Genomic DNA, 8,126 nt, shown 5'->3' with positions numbered 1-8,126 from the left:
ATCAGTTTGCACTGATTTATATTTGAAATGTACAGCTTTCTCCTGAAAGTATTCTTTACTTAATAAGAGATTCGTTGGAGAAAAACTGTTATGAAAAAACAATTTACTACTCAACCTATTCCAAAATATTCGATTGTTCAAATAACTCAGATAGTTTTTAATTCAAGGTACTATTCCATCTTCCTTTCCTTACCCTGTGCGTTAAAACAAAACTTACTGACATCAGAAAATGAATGTGTTTAATCCGAAATACGAGAAGTTTTAAAAGGACGATATAATAGGCGAAGTTTCCCAAGAACAAAGTATCTATATTTGCATACTAATTATGACAAGACACATAATTCAAAGAAAATGAGATTTTGTGGAGGGGAAGACCATATGGGAAGACCATATTAGATGAGGTTTCCAAAAGTAAAGTAATACTAATCTTGAAATTTTGAAAAAAAACCAACAAGTATTTCAGATTGCACTTAAGGTAAAAGTGACTACCAATTCCGTATCTTTAACAAGAAAAGAAAGAATATAGTTTGCCCTAAAATATTTGCATAAAACTGTCTGGTGATTAAATAGCAAAACTGATGTAGGTATTATTTGGTAATGAATGCTGTGGAATTCTTAAGAACACAGATTTAACTAAGAGTAACACCAGAACAATTTCAGGTTTAAGATACACTAAAAAGCATTAAGATACATTTTTCTAACTTTGATTGTTTTAAGTTGAATGAAAAGTGTTATCTGTGTTCTATACAGTCCCTTTCCTTTCTTCGACTCAGTCGAGGTCAACAAATCCAGATTTACTCCATCAAATATGTTCTGGCGAAGCTTATGTTACAACCACTACTATTTTGGAGTGAGAGTGACCATCAGTCATGAGGATAGCACCTACGTCCTGAGAATAGCGATATTACTATGTTTTCTCATTTTGATACAGTATTAGAGGTTGGAATCCTGCGGTATCACTGATCTACCAGTGAGGAAGATCACTGTCCATTCTACGTAGCATGCACCGCTTCACTGGAAACTAACCCATTAGAAAGTATGTGTGATACTTTAGTTCAATGACTAGTTCAGTGAGTGCTAAAGCAAGGAATAGACCCATTTTATATCAAGACTTTATGGTAAAGGGTGGGGGAAATGTAGCATATACTTCAACACATACAACACTTTTAAAATGACCAGTAATGTTGAACTAAGTCTTCATAATTTGTGTGTACATCCGTACGTGTAGAGAGAGTATATATATATATATATATATATGTGTGTGTTTGTGTGTTTATTTCTATTTTAGTCTGATGTCAAGAACAAACTTCACTTTTACCAAGTTATAATATTGGCTTACGTTGATCTTTTTATCAGCTTACCTATAGTTAGGAACATGTTCTACTAAAACTTAATATTTTTTGTAGTACATGTAATATAACTTGTTGTTGTTGTTTTGAATTAAGCCAAAGCTGTACAATGGGCTATCTGTGCTCTGCCCACCACGGATATCGAAACCCAGTTCTTAGCGTTGTAAGTCTACAGACATACCGCTGAACCACAGGGGGCGTGTAATATAACTACGCATATATATATATATTATCAAATTTCTTTATTTAACAACATTATTATTTTAGAATTTTATTATCTGAAGGCCAGAAAAATGTCTTTATGTAGTTATCCGTCTATAATATTTTTTTACTTCAGTTGTCAATATTATTTCTTACTAATTGTTAAAATGACAAACTGTTTTGTACGTTTACTAAAATTTGTCGTGTTTACATAAAACGTGCATTAAAGACAATTACGTGTTAATTCAGTTTACTAAATCAGTTATTGTATGACACATAAATAAAAATATTATCGAAAACATTTTGGATCTGTGAATGAATTTTTTGTGAGCAATTTTGCTAAAACTGTGTCACAATCCAAAATTTAGTGATATCGTACCAACTTGTAATTTATTAAAGATAAAAGCTAGAGAGAATTATTAAAGTAAGGGAAAATTTTATAACTGTCTTCCAGTATGTTAATTTATACCTCAGAGACAGGTATTATTTCCCTATTCTTTGAATTACACTCATTATAATATTACTAAAATCCCAAACGGTACATATTAATGAATCAGTAGATGGAATGCATAACAATATTTTGTATTTTCGTGGGTTAATGGAATGAAACATTGTATTCAAGCAAGTTTCGAAATAAATGGATGAAAATCAGTAAAATAATTCTATTAAATTCCAGTCCTCCATCCAAATATTCTCCCCATCACACCAAACATGCAAAGTTGCCTTCCGTCTAGTCTTACATTGCAAAATTAGGGACGGTTAGCGCAGATAGCTCTCGTGTAGATTTGCACGAAATTCAAAACAAACCAAAGCAAATATTCTGATGAACAACTTTTCTTCTGAATAATGGGATAGCCTTCTATATTCTAAGGACTAGATCTCCGTACGTAATAACTAATCCGCATCATTTTATCGAAAATACATTTCCTGTAGAAGTATTAAAAAATTAAAAAAACAATCCTAATCATGGATGGAATATCTAACAAAAAGTTTACAATGACATCATATTTAATACAATTTTTAGGCAGAATTTAGCTGTGCCTTGTGTCGTTTTTATGATATAAATGTGTTGTTTCTGGCGAAATGTGATTGTAATTATATATGCCATAAGGTATTGGTAATAGACTTACTGTATTTTTAAACGCTACAGCTTTTATGTGGTCCCTAAGGGTGTTTAGAAGAGTACGTAATGACACTGAACCACATTTCTATCCAATACCAGGGCTCATCTGACCTGTATAATATGATACTAGTTAACTGCTTTTCAAGTGGTGGAAATTCTAATTAATGTTTTCTCTGAAAATTAAATCGGAATAAATGTTTTATGAACGCGTTTTCTAAAAATAAATTATACTGTAGTTACAATATATGTATGGAGAACGTGTTTTTAATGTATATTTGGTCATCTTCTGTAAGTTTTCATTGATTAGATATATCACTTATATTAATTTTTATCTTACGTTCAATTCTTCTTCGGTTTAAAAGCCTTATAGGTCGAACCATGCGAAAAATCTGGTTCTCGGTACAATATTTCTTGACCTTCAAATGATATATATCTTGTGATATATTAATAGTGATGGCAAAGGCGATGTGTTTTATAGCAAAGAGGAAATTCACAAAGGCATAACTTTTCATAAAAAAATTCTTGTAAATGTTTTGACTACATTTTAAACAATCTCTTACAGAAGGTGAAAAACACCAACTTATGCATTGTGTTGAAAACATGGTTAAGTTGTTTTTGACACATACAGTCACTGGCATTTATTGCGTAATATATTATTCCTTATTTAACCTATAATTGTATTTGTGTGTTTCCGAATATTAAAAGTTTGTTGTAAATGTGATAATAAATATATCTAATAAAACTATTATAATAATAGAAAAGTAACATAAAATACAAATGCTACCTGGATTTCAATTCGAAACTTCCATCTTATAGTTAAACTAGATAATACTGTTACATCCAGCGTTTGTAACTAAATTGTAACACATAATCCAAATTTCTAATGTAAACTATCGTGTTACAGTGTTTTCCGAATACTGTAATATCTTGTTCTAAACATGAGAATTTTATAATTTTTTTTAAAAAAAGCTTTAAAAATCCCCGTTAACTAGTGTATAAACTCGAGACTTCCACTTAAGACCAACTAGTTAGCCAATTTGAACGTTACCAACAGAGAGTCGAGCGTTACCAACAAAGATAAACATTTGGAATAGAGAGAAGTTTTATTATATAGTTGATATTTCGGAAAGTTAGGCTTCACTTAAGTAGATATCTTGTCTGGTATAATTAACATGAAATGAGTAATAGTCATACTGGGCTGGAATACCGGAGTTACTGAATGTGGTTTAGTCCAGTTGTTCATAATGTTCTTAACTAATTATCAATATGTCTCACTATAGTTTAGTGAGCCAATGGATTCATTAGCTAACACGTCCTTTCAGAGGTTCATTATTCAGCTTGAAGGATTATAATATAAAATTCATGATTCAATTACACAGTAGCTGGATATATCAGTTTTAACAGCAAGTACAAAAGGTTCTTGAAAATAGTGCATAGTTTCGTGAATACTATTTTTGAATAACCAGAGATAATATATGTGTAACAATAAAAGTATTCAAATGTGTATCTTTGTTCTTGGAAAATGTAATCTGCAGATTGGTTTATTGTAGTTTGTGTGCATAGTTCGCATACTTGTAACATTAAATTGTTTTCACAGTTAACTAGTACTTGTTTTTCACATTTTTATCAAACTTATATAAAACTGACACAATAGATGTAAATTTCCAAACTTTTGTTTAACAAGAACGTACAATCAGTAAATAATATTTCTTTCCTGGAAAGAGGACGAAACCAGCATTACAGATGTGTTTATAACAAACACTACACCAAATGTATACAAGTTACTTCTTAAAAATTATACATAAAAATACGAAAAGTTATATTTGGGGAATTATTATTGTTATCACTTGTGTTTTATTTAGTTCAGTAAATATTTACATTGATTTGTAAAACTCACTTTCATTCAAAAACATTATAATTTTGTTAATTTTATTGATTTGGAATTCTTTTCTAATCTTATGTTACTTTTTTGCACTTGATAACAAGTAATCAGAAGGTTATTAAAAATGCCCACACAGTTTTTCTTGAATATTATTTTTGGAAAAAGAACAACACAATCATAATTAGGGACGAAATACGGAGATGACTGTTGTTTTCACTCACGTAACAAACAATGCTGGAACACTCGAAATAAAAAAGAAAGTTCTTAACTGAACCTTCATTCTGCTATAAGATATGTTGCTCATGGTCCTGATGTACTTCTACCTACTCCACCATGGACCTGATGTACCTCTACCTACTCCACCATGGACCTGATGTTCCTCTACCTACTCCACCATGGACCTAATGTACCTCTACCTACTCCACCATGGACCTGATGTTCCTCTATCTACTCCACCAGAGACTCTTAATACAGTTTCATCTAATTCTAAATCTGATGTCAATAGAAATTATGATGGGGTTCGTTTTCAACCTAAAATGTCTAGTGAACCACAACTTTTCACACAAGGTGAACATAATGATCTTGTGAGAAATATTGGCCTTTCAAAGGATTCTTCAGGAATCTTGGATCCAGAGTTTGGAATAAAAACTTATTTTTCTTTAGGGGCATCATTTTATTGGTACGGAAGTCGTGAGATAGTGTTTGTATCATACTTTTCGCAATAAAGGTTCACTGGTTTATTGCAACAATATTGATGAATTAATACCAATGCTAAGAGATGCAGTCTATAGACCAAATTAGTGGGGATTGTTCATTGAGTCTTCCAAAAGAAGTAAAAAAGATGTTCTCCTTGACAATAGTAAGATATATGCATCTGTTCCTATTGGTCATCCGGTCCACTTGAAGGAAAGTGTGAGAATCTCAAACTTCTTCTTAATAACGTCAAATACAAAGAACATGGTTGGCTTCTCTGTGAAGACTTTAAAAAGCTCTTTGAAAGTTGCTGGGTCGAAAATTCGGTTACATAAAATTTTCATATTTTCTGTGTGAATGGGACAACACTGGTTGAAGAAGCAATAGTCTTGCAGAGTCAGCCTGATACCAGGATCGAAAAACATTAAACAGGGAAGTTTGATTGATACAAAAAATTACTATTACCTCCACTTTATACAAAATTTGGCCCAATGAAACAGTTTGTGTAGGCCTTAGACAAAATGCGAGTGTTTCAAGTATCTATGTGGGCAATTTCCAGCTTTTTCAAAAGCAAATAACTTAAAGAAGGGATTTTTCTTTGGCCTCAGATTAAGAAATTGACTTTGTATGAGCAGTTCGAAAGGATAAGTTAGAAAACAAGCGTAGATTTCCTTAAAATATGTTATTGACCAAAGTTCATAAAACAACAAGAATCCCAATTACGAAAATATTGTCAATAGCATGCTAGATAAATTCAAAGAGTTGGGTGTAATATGAGCTTGAAACTTCATTTCTTACACTCATATTGACTAAGTCCCTCCAAATCTCGGTGCCGTCAGTAAAGAACGAGGGGAAAGGTTTCATCAAAACATCAGGGAAATGGAAAGGAGAAACATCAGCATGATATGCTGATTACTGTTGGTCATTGAAGGGAGATAAACTGGACGCAATGCAAAAAAGACCACAGCACGTAGTTTTGAGGCTAAAAACATAGACTTAACAACATAACAAAAGCATTTTCATTTGACATCAATGTTCTTCCCTTTTCTTCAGTTCCTTTGTATTTTTGTTGAGAAACAATAATAAAAAATTTTCATCGTGGCAAACTAAATAATAATTTAACTTAAGTAAAATATTTTTTTTAAATTCCCGATTTGTAAAAACCTTTTACGTGATCGAATAAAATGAATATTATTTCAAAAGTTGCGTAACCGAATTATAGAAAATTCGTTATTAAAACAATTTTCTGAAGTTTAAATTCACAAGCTTGTGTAATTAATTCATTGCTTTGTTTTGACTTCAGCGCAAAGCTACAAGAGGGTTATCTGCGATAGCCGTCCTTAATATGGAAATGTGAGACAAGAGGGAAAGCAGCTAGTCATCATCACCCACCGCCAACTCTTGGGCTACTCTTTTACCAACGAATAGTGGGATTTACCGTCACTTATAATGCCCCCACGGCTGAAAGGGCGAGCATGTTTGGTACGACGGGGATTCGAACCTGCGACCCTCGGATTACGTGTCGAGTTTTTTTTCTCTTTATTCAAAGAGGGGGTATAAACAAAAATACATGAAATAAAACACTAGTTAAATAATTAGCATATGGGGGAAAACATTGCAAGATACCACCTTGTTAAAAAATTACAACAAAAGGTATAAAATGAATTAGAAAATATAAAAGAAGTAATAGTTAGCGGTAAGTATCTTAATCAAATTACACGAAAAAACATTAATAAAACAAAGAAAACAATGGAACACTTGTGATAAATAAGAAAACTTGTAGAAAATAATACACTTCATCAGATATCTTTGTTACCAAGCTACCATTATAGTGATACAGTAAATGAAACACTAGTTAAGTAATTAGCATATGGAAAAAAACACAAAAAAACGAAAAAACATTGCAAGATACCTTGCTAAAAAATTACAACAGGTGTAAAATGTGTTAAAAATATAAAAGAAGTGATAATTAGCTGTAATTTTTAAATCAAAATACACCAAAAACCTTAATAGAACAAAGAAAAGAAAGGAACACTGTGATAAAAAAAGAAAACTCAATTGTAGAAAAGAACACATTTTATCTTAACAAAGCACATAACAGGTATCCGTGTACTCCCTTTGTAACCAACCTACCGTTATAGTGATACAATGAATAAAAGACACTTAATGAGTCATGTAACACACATCTATGATAATGTACGTGTATATGTTTGCGTAAACGCACTTTATAGAACGAAATTAAATGAAGCTTGCGATTGCGTGCTAACTGAACAGACCTCGCAGATTGGATAACAAGCCGTGCAAAACTAGTGAATAAGCGAAAAATATTTAAACACCGATCAGGTAAGAGAGGATGAGATCCCACTAACTGGCATCTCCTCCAGACCCAGTTGGAGATAGGGCATCCATAATAAAATTCCAGTAAAGCATACACATTGGACTACAAGGGGTGGACAGAAGGACACATGAAAAACAGATGGTCAATGGTTTCCCGCGTTAGTGCACAAAAAAGTGCATAAACCCGTGGGATGCCTATCCATATGTACCAACTTAACATTAGTAGTCACCGCTCGCAACCATAACAAATAATCCACGGTACAGACATCAAAACCCACAAATGATGAAAAGGTAGATTTGCGAATGAGTGTCCAATCGTCTGGAGGAACAATATTCCCCCAAAAGGATGGAGCAGAGACATGATGAGCAAGTGAACAATTCAAACAACAAAACAACTGCTTCAGAGTTAATCCCCTAAAATGGACCCGTTGATTAGAAGAGTTCACAAAGTAGAAGTCTATTTCATGCTGTGTCGAGGACAGCGGAGCTGGCTGAGTAAACGTGAGCGCCAGCCAATCTTCAGGCAATGCATCCGTCCAAG

This window comes from Tachypleus tridentatus, chromosome 2, assembly GCF_004210375.1.
Source record: "Tachypleus tridentatus isolate NWPU-2018 chromosome 2, ASM421037v1, whole genome shotgun sequence".
Taxonomy (NCBI): domain Eukaryota; kingdom Metazoa; phylum Arthropoda; class Merostomata; order Xiphosura; family Limulidae; genus Tachypleus; species Tachypleus tridentatus.
This window is presented reverse-complemented; position numbering follows the sequence as displayed.